At 38.4% G+C, this 19470-nt stretch overlaps 1 non-coding gene across 1 annotated transcript; it reads right to left on the bottom strand.

Moving 5' to 3' along the window:
• Window positions 1-6591: 6591 nt before the first annotated feature.
• LOC112745287 (small nucleolar RNA R71) lies at window positions 6592-6699 on the bottom strand. The gene has a single exon (XR_003173224.1). It is a non-coding gene; the product is annotated as a small nucleolar RNA R71 (small nucleolar RNA).
• Window positions 6700-19470: the final 12771 nt, after the last annotated feature.

Genomic DNA, 19470 nt, shown 5'->3' with positions numbered 1-19470 from the left:
CCTGGGAGAGGTACAGAGAGATGCTAAGGAAATGCCCCTCTGAAATGTTTTTAGAGTGGGTACAGTTAGACATCTTCTACTATGGGCTTATAGAAAAAGCTCAAATGTCTCTAGACCATTCAGCTGGTGGATCTATACACATGAAGAAGATGATTGAAGAGGTTCAAGAACTTCTAGATACGGTTGCTAGGAATCAACATTTGTACTCTAGCAGTGAGTCCTCCATAAAGGAAGAAGCCGGGGCAGTAACAACTAACCCTAATCCTCAAGAACAGATTATTGAGCTTAATTAACAATTACTCTTTATGACAAAACAATTAGCAGAATTTATAGAGATGCTCCAAGATACTAAAAATGCTAACAAGAATATGGAAGCACAATTGAATTAGACAACACAGCAGCTATCTAAACAGATAACAGAAGAATGCCAAGCTGTTCAACTAAGGAGCGGGAAGACATTGAATAAATTATCTCAAAGTAGCAGAAAGCCAAAAAAGGAACAACTAACAAAGGATGACCAAACCACTGGCCAAAATCCCTCTAAGGACAGCAAGAGCCCAGAGAGGAATAATTCTGGCATTTGAACGCCAGAAAAAGGGTGAAAAATTGGTGTCAAACGCCCAATGGATGCCCACTTCTGGCGTTCAAACGCTAGAAAAAGGAGAAAATTTGGCGTTGAACGCCCATTCATTGCCCAATTCTGGCGTTCAAATGCCAGAAAAGGGTGGGAAGCTGGCGTTAAACGCTCATCCACTACCCAATCCTGGCATTCAAACGCCAATGAAGGATCAGACACCTGCAAGTGCTGATAGTAACCCCTCTAAGAAGGCTTCTCCAACCACCTCTGTAGGGAATAAACCTGCAGCAACTAAGGTTGAAGAATATAAAGCCAAGATGCCTTATCCTCAGAAACTCTGCCAAGTGAAACAGGATAAACAATTTGCCCACTTTGCAGACTATCTCAGTACTCTTGAGATAAAGATCCCGTTTGCAGAGGCACTTGAGCAAAAACCCTCTTATGGTAAGTTCATGAAAGAGATCTTAAGTCATAAGAAGGATTGGAGAGAAACTGAAAAAGTTTTTCTCATTGAATAATGCAGTGCAGTCATTTTGAAAAGCTTGCCTGAGAAGCTTACAGATCTGGGAAGCTTTATAATACTATGCACATTAGAGGGTGCTTACACCAAGACAGCTCTATGTGACCTTGGAGCAAGTATCAACCTAATACCTGCATCCACTATTAGAAAGCTTGGCTTGACTGAAGAAGTCAAACTAACCCGGATATGTCTTCAACTTGCTGATGGCTCCATTAAATATCCATCAGGCATAATTGAGGACATGATTGTCAAGGTTGGGCCATTTGCCTTTCCCACTGACTTTGTAGTGCTGGAAATAGAAGAGCACAAGAGTGCAACTCTCATTCTAGGAAGACCTTTCCTAGCAACTGGACGAACTCTTATTGATGTACAAAAAGGGGAAGTGACCCTGAGAGTCAATGAGGATGAATTCAAGTTAAATGCTGTCAAAGCTATGCAGCATCCAGACACATCAGATGACTGCATAAGCACTGATATTATTGACTCTTTGGTGGAAGAGATCAATATGGCTAAAAGTCTTGAATCAGAGCTAAAGGACATCTTTAAAGATGTTCAGCATGGTTTGGAGGAATCAGAGGAAATAAAAGAACCTCTGAAAATTTCTCAGGAAGAGGATAAGCCTCCTAAACCCGAGCTCAACCACTATCACCATCCCTGAAATATGCATTTCTGGGAGAAGGTGACACTTTTCCTGTGATCTTAAGCTCTGCCTTAAATCCACAGGAAGAGAAAGCACTAATTCAGGTGCTGAGGACACACAAGACAGCTCTTGGGTGGTCCATAAGTGATCTTAAGGGCATTAGCCCAGCAAGATGCATGCACAAGATCCTATTGGAGGATGATGCTAAGCCAGTGGTTCAACCACAGAGGCGACTAAATCTAGCCATGAAGCAGGTGGTGCAAAAAGAGGTCACTAAGTTACTAGAGGCTGGGATTATTTATCCTATCCCTGATAACCCCTGGGTAAGCCCTGTGCAAGTTGTACCCAAAAAGGGAGGCATGACAATGGTTCACAATAAAAAGAATGAAATGGTTCCTACAAGAACAATTACAGGGTGGCGTATGTGTATTGACTACAGAAGGCTCAATACAGCCACCAGAAAGGATCATTTTCCTTTACCATTCATAGACCAAATGCTAGAGAGACTAGCAGGTCATGACTATTACTGCTTTTTGGATGGCTATTCAGGCTACAACCAAATTGCAGTAGATCCTCAGGATCAAGAAAAAATAGCATTCACATGTTCATCTAGAGTATTTGCCTACAAAATGATGCCTTTTGGTCTGTGCAATGCACCTGCAACCTTTTAGAGGTGCATACTTTCTATCTTCTCTGATATGGTAGAAAAATTTCTGGAAGTCTTCATGGATGACTTCTCAGTATTTGGAAACTCATTCAGTTCCTGTCTTGATCATCTAGCACTTGTTTTGAAAAGGAGCCAAGAGACTAACTTGATTTTAAATTGGGAAAAATGTTACTTTATGGTGACTAAAGGAATTATCCTTGGACATAAAATTTCAAACAAGGGAATAGAGGTGGATCAAGCTAAGGTAGAGGTAATTGAAAAATTACCACCACCTGCCAATGTAAAAGCAATCAGAAGCTTTATGGGACATGCAGGATTCTACAGGAGGTTTATAAAGGATTTTTCGAAAATAGCAAAACCTCTAAGCAATCTGCTAGCTGCTGACACATCATTTGTGTTTGACACAGAGTGTCTGCAGGTGTTTGAGACACTGAAAGCTAAGCTGGTGATGAGCGGATAATTTATACGCTTTTTGGCATTGTTTTTAGTATGTTTTTATTATATTTTAATTAGTTTTTATTATATTTTTATTAGTTTTTAATTAAAAATCACAATTCTGGACTTTACTATGAGTTTGTATATTTTTCTGTGATTTTAGTTATTTTCTGACTGAAATTGAAGGACCTGAGCAAAAATCTGATTCAGAGACTGAAAAAGGACTGTAGATGCTGTTGGATTCTGACCTCCCTGCACTCAAAGTGGATTTTCTGGAGCTAAAAAAGCCCAATTGGCGTGCTCTCAATTGCGTTGGAAATTAGACATCCTGGGCTTTCCAGCAATATATAATAGTCCATACTTTGCCCGAGATTTGATGGCCCAAACAGGCGTTCCAAGTCAGCTCCATAATTCTTGCGTTTAATGCCGGAACTGGCACAAAAGCTGGAGTTAAACGCCCAAACTGGCACAAAAGCTGGCGTTTAACTCTAGAAAAAGTCTCTACACATGGAAGCTTCAATGCTCAGCCCAAGCACACACCAAGTGGCCCTGGAAGAAGATTTTTGCATTAATTATTGATTTCTGTAAACCCTAGGCTACTAGTTATCTATAAATAGGACCTTTTGCTATTGTATTTTCATCTTTTGATCATCCTGGAATCATGTTTTGATGATTGAACCCTCTTTGGGAGGCTGGCCATTTAGCCATGCCTAGACCCTTTGTTCTTATGTATTTTCAACGGTGGAGTTTCTACACACCATAGATTAAGGTGTGGAGCTCTGCTGTTCTTCATGAATTAATACAAAGTACTATTGTTTTTCTATTCAACTCAAGTCTATATCTTCTCTAAGATGTTCATTCGCACCCAAGAACATGATGGATGTGATGATTATGTGACAGTCATCACCAATCTCACCTATGAATGCGTGACTGACAACCACTTCCGTTCTACATGAACAAGCTTGAATGTATATCTCTTGGGTTTTTGATCTAAGATTGGAACCTTCGTGGTATAGGCTAGAATTATTGGCGGCCATTCCTGAGATCCAGAACGTCTAAACCTTGTCTGTGGTATTCTGAGTAGGATTTGGGAAGGGATGAGTGTGACGAACTTCAAACTCGCGATTGTTGGGCGTGTGACAGACGCAAAAGGATCAATGGATCCTATTCCAACATGATCGAGAACCGACAGATGATTAGCCATGCGGTGCATTTGGAACGTTTTCACTGAGAGGACGGGAAGTAGCCATTGACAACGGTGATGCCCAACATAAAGCTTGCCATGGAAAGGAGTATGAATAATTGGAAGAAAGCAATAGGAAAGCAGAGGTTCAGGAGGAACAAAGCATCTTCATACGCTTATCTGAAATTCCAACCAAAGAATTACATAAGTATCTCTATCTTTATTTTATGTTTTATTTATCTTTTAATTATCAATTCTCCATTACCATCTGAATTCACCTGACTGAGATTTACAAGGTGACCATAGCTTGCTTCAAGCCGACAGTCTCCGTAGGATCGACCCTTACTCACGTAAGGTATTACTTGGACGACCCAGTGCACTTGCTGGTTAGTTGTGCGGAATTGTGACAAAGTGTGATTCATGTTTAAGAGCTCCAAGTCCTTTGGTGCCATTGTTGATGATCACAATTTCGTGCACCAAGTTTTTGGCGCCATTGCCGGGGACTGTTCGAGTTTGGAGAACTGACGGTTCATCTTGTTGCTTAGATTAGGTACTTTTCAGAATTTTTAAGAATGAATTCTAGAGTTTCAAGGTGATGTTTTTATCATCACAAAAGCTGATTGATTCTCATCAATTTAGCTGCTGAATGTAATGTCCTGCTGAAGCTTGGCCAACCATGTCTAATCTGTTTAGACTGAAGCATTAGACTAACATTGCATGATTCCTGAAATTCTTATTAAAAGTTTTGATTCTCTTTATTTTCTTTTCTATATAAGTTTTGAAAATCAAAAAAAAAAATTTATAAAACCATAAAAACCATAAATATTTTATGTTTCTTGTTTGAGTCTAGTATCAATTTTTAAGTTTGGTGTCAATTGCATGTTTTTATTCTTCTTGCATTTTTCGAATACATGCAATATGTTCTTCATTGATCTTTAAGTTGTTCTTGATGATTTCAGTGCTCTGATCTTTAAATTCTCTTGTTTTGTGTGTTTTGTTGTTTCTCACATGCATTCTCAATTTGTTAGTGTCTCTTATATGAAAATTTTTAAGTTTGGTGTCCTACATGCATTGTTTGATTTGAGTTTCCTAAGATTAGTTGTATTTTAATTGTTTCTCATCATTAAAAATTCAAAAATATTTTCAAAATTGTGTCTTTTCAGAACATTCAGCAGAGGAATTAAACAGAAAAAGCTGGGCGTTCAAAACTCCCAGTGAAGAAGGAAAACTGGCATTTAAACGCCAGCCAGGGTACCTGGCTGGGCGTTTAACGCCCAAAAAGGTAGGATTTTGGGCGTTAAACGCCAGAATGGATGCCATTCTGGGCGTTTAACGCCAGAAGGACACTAGAGGGAAGATTTTGTTTTTAATTCAAATCTTTTTCAAAATCAAATCTTTTTCAAATCATATCTTTTCAATCATATCTCTTCAAAATCAATTTCTTTCCATTTTTTTTATTATTTTTGAAAATCCTTGTTATAAATGATTTACTTCAAAATTTTCTAGTTGTTACTTGCCTATTAAGAAAGGATCAAAAGTTTTAATTCTAGAATCATATCTTCTAATTTCTTGTTAGTCAAGTAAATCAACTTTAATTTTAAAACTTTCTCTTTTTAGTTTGATTGTCAATCATATCTTCTCAATCATATCTTTTCAATCACATCTTTTTCAAAATTAACTTTCAATCATATCTTTTTGGTTTCTAATTTCAAAATCTTTTTTAAAAAATCACTTAATTTTTTTTCCCAATCTTAATTTTCGAAAATCTCAATCAAATTTTCAATTATTTTTTTGTTATTTCAAAATCTTTTTAATTTATTTTCGAAAATTCCTCCCCTCTTCTCACATCCTTCTATTTAAGGGACTGACGCTCCTCCTCAAGGTGCAATTCAAACTCTATCCTTCTTTATATGTTCGAATTCTCTTCTATCTACCTCCTCCTTCTATTCTTCTATTCCTCTGACACCTCAAGGAATCTCTATACTGTGACATAGAGGATTCCCTACTTTCTTGTTCTCTTCTCTTTCATATGAGCAGGAACAAAGATAAAGGAATACTTGTTCAATCTGATCCTGAACCTGAAAGGACCTTGAAGAGAAAGCTAAGAGAAGCTAAAGCACAATTCTCTCTAGAGGGCCTAACAGAGCTTTTTAAAGAAGAAGAAACCATGGCTGCTGAAAACAACAATGCCAACAATGCAAGGAAAGTGCTTGGTGACTTTACTACACCTACTCCTGACTTCTATAGGAGAAGCATCTCAATCCCTGCCATTGGAGCAAACAACTTTGAGCTTAAGCCTCAATTAGTTTCTCTAATGCAACAGAATTGCAAATTTCATGGACTTCCATTGGAAGATCCTCATCAGTTCCTAGCTGAATTCTTGTAAATCTGTGACACTGTCAAGACCAATGGGGTTGATCCTGAAGTCGATAGACTTATGCTTTTTCCTTTTGCTGTAAGAGATAGAGCTAGGACATGGTTGGATTCACAACCTAAAGAAAGCCTGAACTCTTGGGAAAAGCTAGTTAATGCCTTCTTGGCAAAGTTCTTTCCACCTCAAAAATTGAGCAAGCTTAGAGTGGAAGTCCAAACCTTCAGACAGAAGGAAGGTGAATCCCTCTATGAAGCTTGGGAAAGATACAAGCAATTGATCAGAAGATGTCCTTCTGACATGCTTTCTGAATGGAGCATCATAGGTATTTTCTATGATGGTCTGTCTGAACTATCCAAGATGTCATTGGATAGCTCTGCTGGAGGATCTCTTTATCTGAAGAAAACACCTGCAGAAGCTCAGGAACTCATTGAAATGGTTACAAATAACCAATTCATGTACACTTCTGAAAGGAATCCTATGAATAATGGGACAACTCAGAAGAAAGGAGTTCTTAAGATTGATACTCTGAATGCCATATTGGCTCAGAACAAAATATTGACTCAGCAAGTCAATATGATTTCTCATAGTCTGTCTGGAATGCAAGCAGCAACAGGCAGTACTAAGGAAGCTTCCTCTGAAGAAGAAGCTTATGATCCTGAGAACCTAGCAATGGAAGAGGTGAATTACATGGGAGAACCCTATGGAAATACCTATAATCCTTCATGGAGAAATCATCCAAATCTCTCATGGAAGGATCAACAGAGACCTCAACAAGGTTTCAACAACAATAATGGTGGAAGAAACAGGTTTAACAATAGCAAACCTTTTCCATCATCTTCTCAGCAACAGACAGAGAATTCTAAGCAAAGCCACTCTGACTTAGAAACTATTGTCTCTGATCTAATCAAAACCACTCAAAGTTTCATGACTGAAACAAGGTCCTCCATTAGAAATTTGGAGGCACAAGTGTGTCAGCTGAGTAAGAAAATTACTGAACTCCCTCCTAGTACTCTCCTAAGCAATACAGAAGAGAATCCAAAGAGAGAATGCAAGGCCATAAACACGTCTCATATGGCCGAACATGGAGAGGAGGAAGAGGCAGTGATCTCCACTGAGGAAGACCTCAATGGACGTCCACTAACCTCCATGGAGTTCCCTAATGAGGAACCATGGGAATCCGAGGCTCAGACTGAGACCATAGAGATTCCATTAAATTTACTTTTGCCATTCATGAGCTCTGATGAGTATTCTTCCTCTGAAGAGGATGAAGATGTTACTGAAGAGCAAGTTGCTAAGTACCTTGGAGCAATCATGAAGCTAAATGCCAGGTTGTTTGGTAATGAGACTTGGGAGGATGAACCTCCATTGCTCATCAAAGAACTGGATGACTTGACTAGGCAGAAATTACCTCTGAAGAGACAAGACCCTGGAAAATTCTCAGTCCCTTGTACCATAGGCACCATGACCTTTGAGAAGGCTCTGTGTGACCTAGGGTCAAGTATAAACCTCATGCCTCTCTCTGTAATGGAGAAGCTAGGGATCATTGAGGTACAAGCTGCAAGAATCTCACTAGAGATGGCAGACAATTCAAAGAAACAGGCTTATGAACTTGTAGAGGATGTCTTGGTAAAGGTTGAAGGCCACTACATCCCTGCTGACTTCATAATCCTAGAGACTGGGAAGTGTGTGGATGAATCCATCATCCTTGGCAGACCCTTCCTAGCCACAGCAAAAGCTGTGATTGATGTTGACAGAGGAGAATTGATCATTCAAGTGAATGGAGACTCCCTTGTGTTTAAAGCTCAAGGATATCCCTCTGTCACCATGGAGAGGAAGCATGAAGAGCTTCTCTCAATACAGAGTTAAACAGAGCCCCCACAGTCAAACTCTAAGTTTGGTGTTGGGAGGCCACAACCAAACTTTAAGTTTGGTGTTGAACCCCCACATTCAAACTCTAAGTTTGGTGTTGGGAGGTTCCAACATTGCTCTGAACATCTGTGAGGCTCCATGAGAGCCACTGTCAAGCTATTGACATTAAAGAAGCGCTTGTTGGGAGGCAACCCAATTTTTTTTTACTTATCTATGTTAAATTTCTATTTTCTTTTGTTATTTTATGTTTTCTGTAGGTTGATGATCATGTGAAGTCACAAAAACAATTGAAAAAGCAAAAACAGAAGGAAAAACAGAATGAAAAACAGAACACCCTGGAGGAGAAACTTACTGGCGTTTAAACGCCAGTAAGGGTAGCAGAATGGGCGTTAAACGCCCAGTCTGGCACCATTTTGGGCGTTTAACGCCAAAAATGGGCACTAGACTGGCGTTTAACGCTAGGAATGAGCAAGAAGCTGGTATTAAACACCAGAAATGGGTAGCAGCCTGGCGTTTAACGCCAGGATTGGCAGCAAGGGGCGTTTTACACGCCACATGGTGCAGGGATGAGAAATCCTTGACACCTCAGGATCTGTGGAACCCACAGGATCCCCACCTACCCCACCTCTCTCTCTCTTTTTCACCCATTCACCAATCACCTCAATACCTCTTCCCCAAAAACCCCTCACCTATCAAATCCCACCATTCTCTTCACCACTCACATCCATCCTTCATAAAACCCCACCTACCTCACCATTCCAATTCAAACCACTTTCCCACCCAAACCCACCCATAATGGCCGAACCATACCCCCCTCCACTACTATATAAACCCATTTTCACACAATATACACACTACCTATCCCCCTTGGCCGAAACACAAAGCCCCCTCCATCTCCTCTATTTCTTCTTCTTCTACTCTCTTCTTTCTTCTTTTGCTCGAGGACGAGCAACCTTCTAAGTTTGGTGTGGTAAAAGCTAAAGCTTTTTTTTGTTTTTCCATAACCATTAATGGCACCAAAGGCCGAAGAAACCTCTAGAAAGAGGAAAGGGAAGGCAAAAGCTTCCACCTCCGAGTCATGGGAGATGGAGAGATTCCTCTCAAGGGTGCATCAAGACCACTTCTATGAAGTTGTGGCCAAGAAGAAGGTGATTCCCGAGGTCCCTTTTAAGCTCAAAAAGGGTGAATATCCAGAGATCCAACATGAAATTCGAAGAAGAGGTTGGGAAGTTCTCACAAACCACATTCAACAAGTCAGAATCTTAATGGTTCAAGAGTTCTATGCCAATGCATGGATCACTAAGAACCACGATCAAAGTGTGAACCCGGACCCTATGAATTGGCTTACAATGGTCCGAGGGAAATACTTAGACTTTAGTCTGGAAAATGTAAGGCTGGCATTCAATTAGCCTATTATGCAAGGAGATGCACAACCATAGGGTCAACTTTGATCAAAGGTTGGACCAAGTCCTCATGGACATCTGTGAAGAGGGCGCTCAATGGAAGAGAGATTCAAGAGGAAGCCGGTTCAACTAAGAAGGCATGACCTCAAGCCCGTGGCTAGGGGATGGTTAGAGTTCATCCAACGCTCAATCATTCCTACTAGCAACCGATCTGAAGTTACTATAGACCGGGCTATCATGATTCATAGCATCATGATTATAGAGGAAGTAGAAGTTCATGAGGTTATATCCCAAGAACTCTACAAGGTAGCGGACAAGTCCTCTACTGTGGCAAGGTTAGACTTCCCTCATCTCATTTGTCACCTCTGCAATTTAGCTGGAATTGACATAAAGGAAGACATCCTCATTGATGAGGACAAGCCCATCACTAAGAAAAGGATGGAGCAAACAAGAGATCCAACTCATGGACAACAGCATGAGGAAACTCCTCATCATAAAATCCCTGAGATACCTCAAGGGATGCATTTTCCTCCACAAAACTATTGGGAGCAAATCAACACCTCCCTAGGAGAATTAAGTTCCAACATGGGACAACTAAGGGTGGAGCACCAAGAGCATTCCATCCTCCTCCATGAAATTAGAGAAGACCAAAGAACCATGAGAGAGGAACAACAAAGGCAAGGAAGAAACATTGAGGAGCTCAAGCACTCCATAAGATCTTCAAGAGGAAGAACAAGCTGCCATCACTAAGGTGGACCCGTTCTTTAATTTCCTTGTTCTTTATTTTCTATTTTTTTTTTTGAAAATTGTGCTTTATGTTTATTTATGTTTGTGTCTTTATTACATGATCATTAGTGTCTAAGTGTCTATGCCTTAAAGCTATGAAAATGAATCCATCACCTTTCTTAAATGAAAAATATTTTTAATTGAAAAAGAAAAAGAAGTGCATGAATTTCAAATTTCAAAACAGTTTAATTATTTTGATGTGGTGGCAATACTATTGTTTTTCTGAATGAATGCTTGAATAGTGCATATTTTTAAATTTGATTGTTTATGAATGTTAAAATTGTTGGCTCTTGAAAGAATGATGGGAAAAGGAGAAATGTTATCTGATGATCTGAAAAATCATAAAATTGATTCTTGAAGCAAGAAAAAGCAGTGAAAAGCTTGCACAAAAAAAATAGAGAGACAGAAAAGCAAGCAGAAAAAGCCAATACCCCTTTAAACCAAAAGGCAAGGGTGATAAAAAGGATCCAAGGCTTTGAGCATCAGTGGATAGGAGTGCCCACAGGAATAAAATCCTGGCCTAAACGGCTAAATCAAGCTGTCCCTAACCATGTGCTTGTGGCGTGAAGGTGTCAAGTGAAAACTTGAGACTGAGCGGTTAAAGTCGAGGTCCAAAGCAAAAAGAAGAGTGTGCTTAAGAACCCTGGACACCTCTAATTGGGGACTCTAGCAAAGCTGAGTCACAATCTGAAAAGGTTCACCCAGTTATGTGTCTGTAGCATTTATGTATCCGGTGGTAATACTGGAAAACAAAGTGCTTAGGGCCACGGCCAAGACACATAAAGTAGCTGTGTTCGAGAATCAACATACTAAAATAGGAGAATCAATAACATTATCTGGATTCTGAGTTCCTATAGATGGCAATCGTTCTAAACTTCAAGGAATAAAGCGAGATGCCAAAACTGTTCAGAAGCAAAAAGCTAAAAGCCCCGCTCATTTAATTAATACTGATCTTCATAGATGTTTTTGGAATTCATTGTATATTCTCTTCTTGTTATCCTATTTGATTTTTAGTTGCTTGGGGACAAGCAACAATTTAAGTTTGGTGTTGTGATGAGCGGATAATTTATACGCTTTTTGGCATTCTTTTTAGTATGTTTTTAGTATATTTTAATTAGTTTTTATTATATTTTTATTAGTTTTTAATTAAAAATCACAATTCTAGACTTTACTATGAGTTTGTGTATTTTTCTGTGATTTCAGGTATTTTCTGGCTGAAATTGAGGGACCTGAGCAAAAATCTGATTCAGAGGCTGAAAAAGGACTACAAATGCTGTTGGATTCTGACCTCCCTGCACTCAAAGTGGATTTTCTGGAGCTACAGAAGCCCAATTGGCGTGCTCTCAATTGCTTTGGAAAGTAGACATCCTGGGCTTTCCAGCAATATATAATAATCCAGACTTTGCCCGAGATTTGATGGCCCAAACAGGCGTTCCAAGTCAGCTCAAGAATTCTGGCATTTAACACTGGAATTGGCACAAAAGCTGGAGTTAAACGCCCAAACTGGCACAAAAGCTGGCGTTTAACTCCAAGAAAAGTCTCTACACATGGAAGCTTCAATGCTCAGCCCAAGCACACACCAAGTGGGCCCGGAAGAAGATTTTTGCATTAATTACTAATTTCTGTAAACCCTAGGCTACTAGTTATCTATAAATAGGACCTTTTGCTATTGTATTTTTATCTTTTGATCATCCTGGAATCATGTTTTGATGATTGAACCCTCTTTGAGAGGCTGGCCATTCGGCCATGCCTAGACCTTTTGTTCTTATGTATTTTCAACGGTGGAGTTTCTACATACCATAGATTAAGGTGTGGAGCTCTGCTAATCTTCATGAATTAATACAAAGTACTATTATTTTTCTATTCAACTCAAGTCTATTTCTTCTCTAAGATGTTCATTCGCACCCAAGAACATGATGAATGTGATGATTATGTGACACTCATTACCATTCTCACCTATGAACGCATGACTGACAACCACTTCCATTCTACATGAACAAGCTTGAATGCATATCTCTTGGGTTTCTGATCTAAGATTGGAACCTTCGTCGTATAGCTAGAATTATAGGCGGCCATTTCTGAGATCCGGAATGTCTAAACCTTGTCTGTGGTATTCTGAGTAGGATCTGGGAAGGGATGACTGTGACGAGCTTCAAACTCGGGATTGTTGGGCATGTGACAGACGCAAAAGGATCAATGGATCCTATTCCAACATGATCGAGAAAAGACTGATGATTAGCCGTGCGGTGACAACGCATTTGGAACGTTTTCACTGAGAGGACGGGAAGTAGCCATTGACAACGGTGATGCATAACATAAAGCTTGCCATGGAAAGGAGTATGAATGATTGGAAGAATGCAATAGGAAAGCAGAGGTTCAGGAGGAACAAAGCATCTTCATACGCTTATCTGAAATTCCAACCAAAGAATTACATAAGTATCTCTATCTTTATTTTATGTTTTATTTATCTTTTAATTATCAATTCTCCATCACCATCTGAATTTGCCTGACTGAGATTTACAAGGTGACCATAGCTTGCTTCAAGCCGACAGTCTCCGTGGGATCGACCCTTACTCACGTAAGGTATTACTTGGACGACCAGTGCACTTGCTGGTTAGTTGTGCGGAATTGTGACAAAGTCTGATTCATGTTTAAGAGCTCCAAGTCCTTTGGCGCCATTGTTGATGATCACAATTTTGTGCACCAGCTGGTTACAGCACTAGTCATCTCTGCACCAAACTGGACATTACCATTCGAACTAATGTGTGATGCCAGTGACCATGCCATTGGTGCAGTGTTGGGACAGAGGCATAACAAGCTTCTGCACGTCATTTCTTAGTAGGGCCAGGTTATTAGTTACGTTCATTATTTCGTTGTTGTTTAGCAGACAAATAACACAATACAGCGAAGTAGTAAACAGATGATGAAGATAAGTAGAGAAAATAAAGAAAATAAAAAATAGATCACGAATAGAAGAATACAAAAAAAAACTAAAATAAAACATAGATATAGCATACAAGCAGACAAACATAACGGAATAGATCACACACATAAAGGGAGTGCAACAGAGAATAATGTGCAGACAATAATGATGCATGTCTAGTCCTAGTGCAGGTAATAAGCTCATCTGTGGGTTTCTACCCGCTCTCGACGTAACCCAGCATTACTAGCGGGATATGGCTTTCCTGTTGGCTATACCCCTGTGTATAGGAAATAACCCCTCTACCACCACAGGGTCCACTGCACGCAGGAAATGACACATCTGCCACTGCAGGGATGTATGCTGACATACCTTCTGTATACAGGAAATAACCCCTCTGCCACTACAGAAATGGAACAGGTGGTCACGGTATTTCTGTAGCAGGAAATAACCCCTCTTCCTTACAGAAATAAAATATGGATATGTACCCCAGGAAAGCGTTTTCAGTGGCCGCACCACCATCTATCTGAGTGTCTCAATGCAGCAGATGAACACACAAATATCTCTTGAGTCACCTTAATGCAACAAATGACCATTCAACAGGTCCTCTGTTCTTTATCATATTACTCTTTTCTCTTTGTCTCTTTATTCTGCTTTGATTTCTCTGTTTAACGTATGTATTTAAAGCTTATGTAAATTTTGCTATGAATAATTAGCCTGTCCCAAGTATAGGTTTATTAAATCTATATTGAAACAGTTTAACTTTTCATATTATACCTAACCCAGGGCGCAACTCAAGAATTAACTATGTTGCTCCTAGTTCGTTCACTAATCTCTGTTTGTTTCTGTCATTAAAACTTTACAGACTTTTTCTTCGACTTTTATCTCTTCTTTAACTTTTTATCTTTCAATTGTCTTTGCCTCACTAATATGTTATTACCACTTCCTAGGTGTTTTATGTAGGTAATTATGAGATTCTGCGCTTAAATTTGTCTTTCTAAAACTTTATTACTTTATTATTCCGCATTAAAGGTAATCATTCTGTATTATTTTATTATTTTAATTAAAATATTATTTTTAATTAAATATGATTATTTAATATTTTATTATTATTTATTATTTTATCATTAAATTTTTGAAAATTACCCCTTTTTAACATTTAACCTTTAAAATTCACTTTTTTCCACCCGTAACTTTTAATATTTCTAGTTTAACCACCCTAACTTTTCGAAATTACAAAATAACCCCCCAAACACCAAAATATTTACTTCCTTGCCCTTTTATGGATCAAAAAGGTGTTCTTCATTTTTCTTCACCACACTCAAAGTGTTCTTCGTGTTCTTCATAAATTTTTCAGATTCTTTCTTTGTTTTCACCCGTTTTTCAATCTTTTCATCATCCAATTTTTACCTAAATTCATAATAAATTAGCAGCCATTAAAACCCCATCGTTTCCAATTTATTTCAAAATTAAATCAACCCCAATTTAAGTCCTAGGGTTTGTTTTTCCAGATGCACTCAAGAACATGTTTCATAGCTTGAATATCATCAAATTTCATCAAAATTTCAACAAACATTCACCAAGAATAGCTCATATAAGCAGTCAATTTCAAGAATAACCAAAACATACAGAAATCACACAACTAAAACAAAATTAATCAAGATTAATTTCACCAAACCCTACCTTGATTTGCTGTTCCAAACTCGGTTAGGTTTCTTGGTGGTCTGATGACATGTCATCATGTCATGTTTTTCTATGCTCTCTCATACAAGAAATTGATGATTTGTGCTTAAATATTGAATGCTTTGGTGCTTAAATGGTATATTTTTTTGATCTTTTGATTTGATAAACTTTGTAAGAAATAAGAAGAAAAAAAAGCAAAGAAGCACAAAATAAGCTAAAAGGGAGAAAAAAAAGATTTTTGGGGCACACTATGAAGTTGGAGCACACTTTGGAGTCTTAGGCCACGCTTTTAAAAGCGTGGCCCATGACCAAATCAAGGAAGCTTGACAATCAACACTCATAAAGCTTGGTTAACTAAGTTAACTTAGCTTTATCGTGAAAAAAATTCAGCTTAGAAGCAAGATTTTTCGCTAAGTTAAACTTGGGCGTTCACAGCATGACCATGCCTCCTTCAAAGGGCCATAACTTGAGCTACATACATCCAATTGATGTGCTTCCAGTGCGTTGGAAAGGTGACATTCAGAGCTTTCCAACTATATATAGCAATCCATATTTGGCATGAAATTGAGGCACACGTGAAAGGCATCTTTAAGGACCAAAAACAAGCAAAAATAGACCAAAGTGGCTTCACCAAGATTCGAAGGGGGAGACACAAGGAATGCAAGGCCAGCAGCGCTAGAGTGAACTAGAAAAATTGGTCCACATGGGCTTCACCAGGATTTGAACAAGGGACCTTGTGCATCCAAGCTTGAAGCGCTACTCCATAATGAAATTTGGTGAGCAAATTGTATCACCCATGGTTCGAATTGGGGGCTCATTCAACAAGCAAGGGGCGCTCAGTTCGCTCAATTAAATGAGCGCTAGCAAACTTGGCAAGGCCAAGGCCCAGGGAGCGCTGTGCTCTTTGTGACAACCGAGCGCTACCCTGATGCTTGGTCCAAGGAGCTTGTCGTGCAAAATTGGAAGGCCAAGGCAAGGGGGAGTGCTGTGCTCACTCCATCAACCGAGCACTGCCCTGGGATTGGCTCATGGCCAATTTTTGAGTCAAAAATGAAATTAAATTCAAATCTTCACAAAATTAAAAATCCAATTGGATCCACTCTTCTTCAAAACCAAAGCAAGCAAAGCCCATTAACTCAAAGGCACAAAGATCAATTAGATTAGGAATTTCAGTTAATTGTAATTTGTTTTTAATTTCATTTTCAATTTCACCTTGTAAAGCCTATATAAGGTATCATTTTCATTTTTGTAGAAAGGCTGGCTCTACTAGAGAGCATTAGGAGTAGTGTAGAACAGGAAGTCCTCATTGAAACGCTTTTTATTTTTCTGCACCTTCTATTTTTGAATCTTGAATTCAGTTTATGAAAAATTTCAATTTTTTACATCTCTTTGCTGCAATTTCCTCTTCTGCAATTTTTCAATTCAGTTTGCATTTAGCTTGAATTTAAATCTTCTGTTCCAATTGCTTCCAATTTACTTTTATGCAATTTAATTATTCTGCAAGTGTTCTGCATTTTACATTTGATTTTGCTGTGAGCTTGATTTACTCTTCTTGCAAGTTTAATTCTCTGCAATTGTTCTAAGCTTTGATCTATTGCTTTCTTTAAATTTCCAACACCCATCCCCCCTTTACATTTCATGCAATTTACATTTCTTATCATTTAGGATTCTGTCAATTTACATTCCTTGTTCTTTAAGTTTCAGTCACTTTACTTTCTGCACTTTAATTTTCCTTGCTATTTACTTTCTGTTGGCTACATTTCATCCAATTTTACTTCAATGTTAGCTTGACTAAACTAATCACCCACTAAAGTTGCTTGATCCATCAATCGTTGTGGGATCGGCCTCACTCTAAGTGAGTTATTACTACTTGATGCGACCCGGTACACTTGCCGGTGAGTTAGGTGTTGGAATTTCTTTTCCAATCCATCAAGTTTTTGGCGCCGTTGCCGGAAATTGATTTAGATCAACAATAATTAAGTGGGTGAGAAGTCTAGATTAAGCATTTTCTTTGTTTTTGTTCTCTGATTTAAGTTGATAGCAAGGTGTTTGAGTTATTGCTTCACTAAGAAATTCTTTCTCTGTGAGATGAATTTCAATTCTCATTGGTGATGTGTTTTGCAAAATTCAAATGGAGTTCAACACATCTTATAATCAAACAAATTTTATGGGATATTACCCACCATCACCAATCTCTAATGGTGGCTGGAAATATCACCAAGAAAATACAAATTCTGAACACTCCAATCCATGGAGATTTGCTTCAGAAACAAAAGATGAGCAAGAAAATCACATGAGATATTGTCCAGAACCACAAAATGATTTATGTCATTATCCTCATGGTAGCTGGGTATATCAACAAGAGTATGAACAATCAAGTGAAAAGAATTATTTCCCAGAGCCACAAAGTGACTCATATTGCTATGATACTGACATAAATTGTGGTTGGAAAGGGAATTTCAATGTGTCATCTTCTGTTCATCAAGGAACATCATCATTTGATTGTGCTGTCAATACATACATGGAAAATTGTTCCCCAATGCCACAAGATGATTCATACTGTGATGAATTCAACAATTCTTCAAGTTGTGCTTGGGAGAATAAAAATCAGAAAGCATTTGACAATTCATACTCCACTTATTAAGAGCTATTATCACTTGAGCAAACTTTCAATTCATTCATGGAAAGCTGTCAAACCTCACTCCCAGTTTTTTATCTGAAAATTCTTCATCACTTAACTATCCCTTGACACAAAATCTCTTCCAAAACTCAAAGTCTACACAAACTTCCATGAACCAAAGCCTCTCAAGGCTTGAAACCATACTTGAAAGGTATGAAAGGGAAGCACAGAGATCATGGAAAGAATAAGAGAACTCCCTCACAAACATGGAAGTGTTGTTAGCTCAATTGTTGAGTGCAAAGAAGAAAGAGGAAGGGCAAGATGAGGAAGCCTTTATGTCAAGTAAAATTTCAATGGAAAAGGAGGTTGTGGAGGTGTTTGAACATGTGGCTTCATATTCACAGAAGCTAATTGAGGTGATAGAGGAACATGAAACTTCACTCCCAAAAGACTTAATGGAAGATCATGTAAAAGAAGAGGAGGAAGCCAATCAAGGAAGCTCACACTCAATTGAAGCAGAAAATTACAGGAAGGAAGAGCTCACTGAACCATCAATTCAAAAAGCTCTTGATGAAGAGAACACTCCAACAATCACACAACCACCAAGACTTGGACTCAAGGAAGTGAAGGTAATTAACAAAAGCACTGAGAAGAGGATTGTGACCAAGCTACAAAGGACAATATTCATGAAGAAGAGAAGGTCAACTACAAGCAATCCTCCCCCTGATCCAGCAAGCAAGCTCAATCAAGCCATTAACAAAAGAAAGCTTGCTGAGGAGAGACCAAGACAAGGGGCAATAGTTGAATCTTCTCCTCCCTTGAGGTCATTCCTCTTAACAAACTGGAAGAAAAGGAAGAAAGTGAAGAACATGCCAACCTTAGGTAACACTTCAATTCTCTGCTTATTTATTTTCTTTCTTTGCTTTGTTTAAATTTCAATAAAGTGGCATATGGTTACATTCTAAGTTTGGTGTTACCTTGCAACAAATTGTTTTCAATCCTTTTGGATGATTGCATCAAATCAAAAATAAAAGTGCCATACTAAGATTCTAAGTTTGGTATGCCACTTATTTTCTATGCAATTTGTTCAAGCAACACTTCTTGTCTGCATAATCATAATGCCTCTGCAGTTTTATTTTTTTCTCTTTTGATTTGACACTTTTTCATTCTACTTATTTTAGTCATTTTTCTGTTTTTAAATGCTTTCATTTAGTTTGCTGCTTAACTGTTTTTGTTAATACCTCACCAAGAAATCCTTATTCATGACAGATACTTCACTTGGTGATTGTAGTTAACAAAGAACAATTTCATTTGCTTAGTTTTAATTCAAATAAATGACATATGATTGCATTCTAAGTTTGGTGTTGCTATGCAACAAAATTTGCTTCCAATCTTTACTGGATACTTGCATCAATTCCAAGTGAAAGTGTCACACTAAGTTTGGTGTGCCACTTATCTTTTATGTAATGTATTGTGCACACCTTATCTATGCAATCACAATGTCTCTATCCTTTGTGCCTTGATTTTTATCTTTAATTTTGCTTGCTTAGAACACATGTACTACTAACATTTCATTGTGTAAGACATTCATGATCCATCTTAGCCACATAGCCATTGTTCTAATTATTGCTTGAGGATGAGCAAGCATTCTGAGTTTGGCAAGGGAAAGAGGAAGAATAGAGGAAAAAGGACAACAATAATGAAGATGAAACTACAAGGTTGTAGAGTTCCTTTTCTTCTCTTTTGTTTCCAGCACTTAAATTGCATGATTGTCTTCATCTTCTATGTTTACA

This window comes from Arachis hypogaea, chromosome 14 (genome assembly GCF_003086295.3).
Source record: "Arachis hypogaea cultivar Tifrunner chromosome 14, arahy.Tifrunner.gnm2.J5K5, whole genome shotgun sequence".
Lineage (NCBI taxonomy): Eukaryota > Viridiplantae > Streptophyta > Magnoliopsida > Fabales > Fabaceae > Arachis > Arachis hypogaea.
This window is presented reverse-complemented; position numbering and strand designations above follow the sequence as displayed.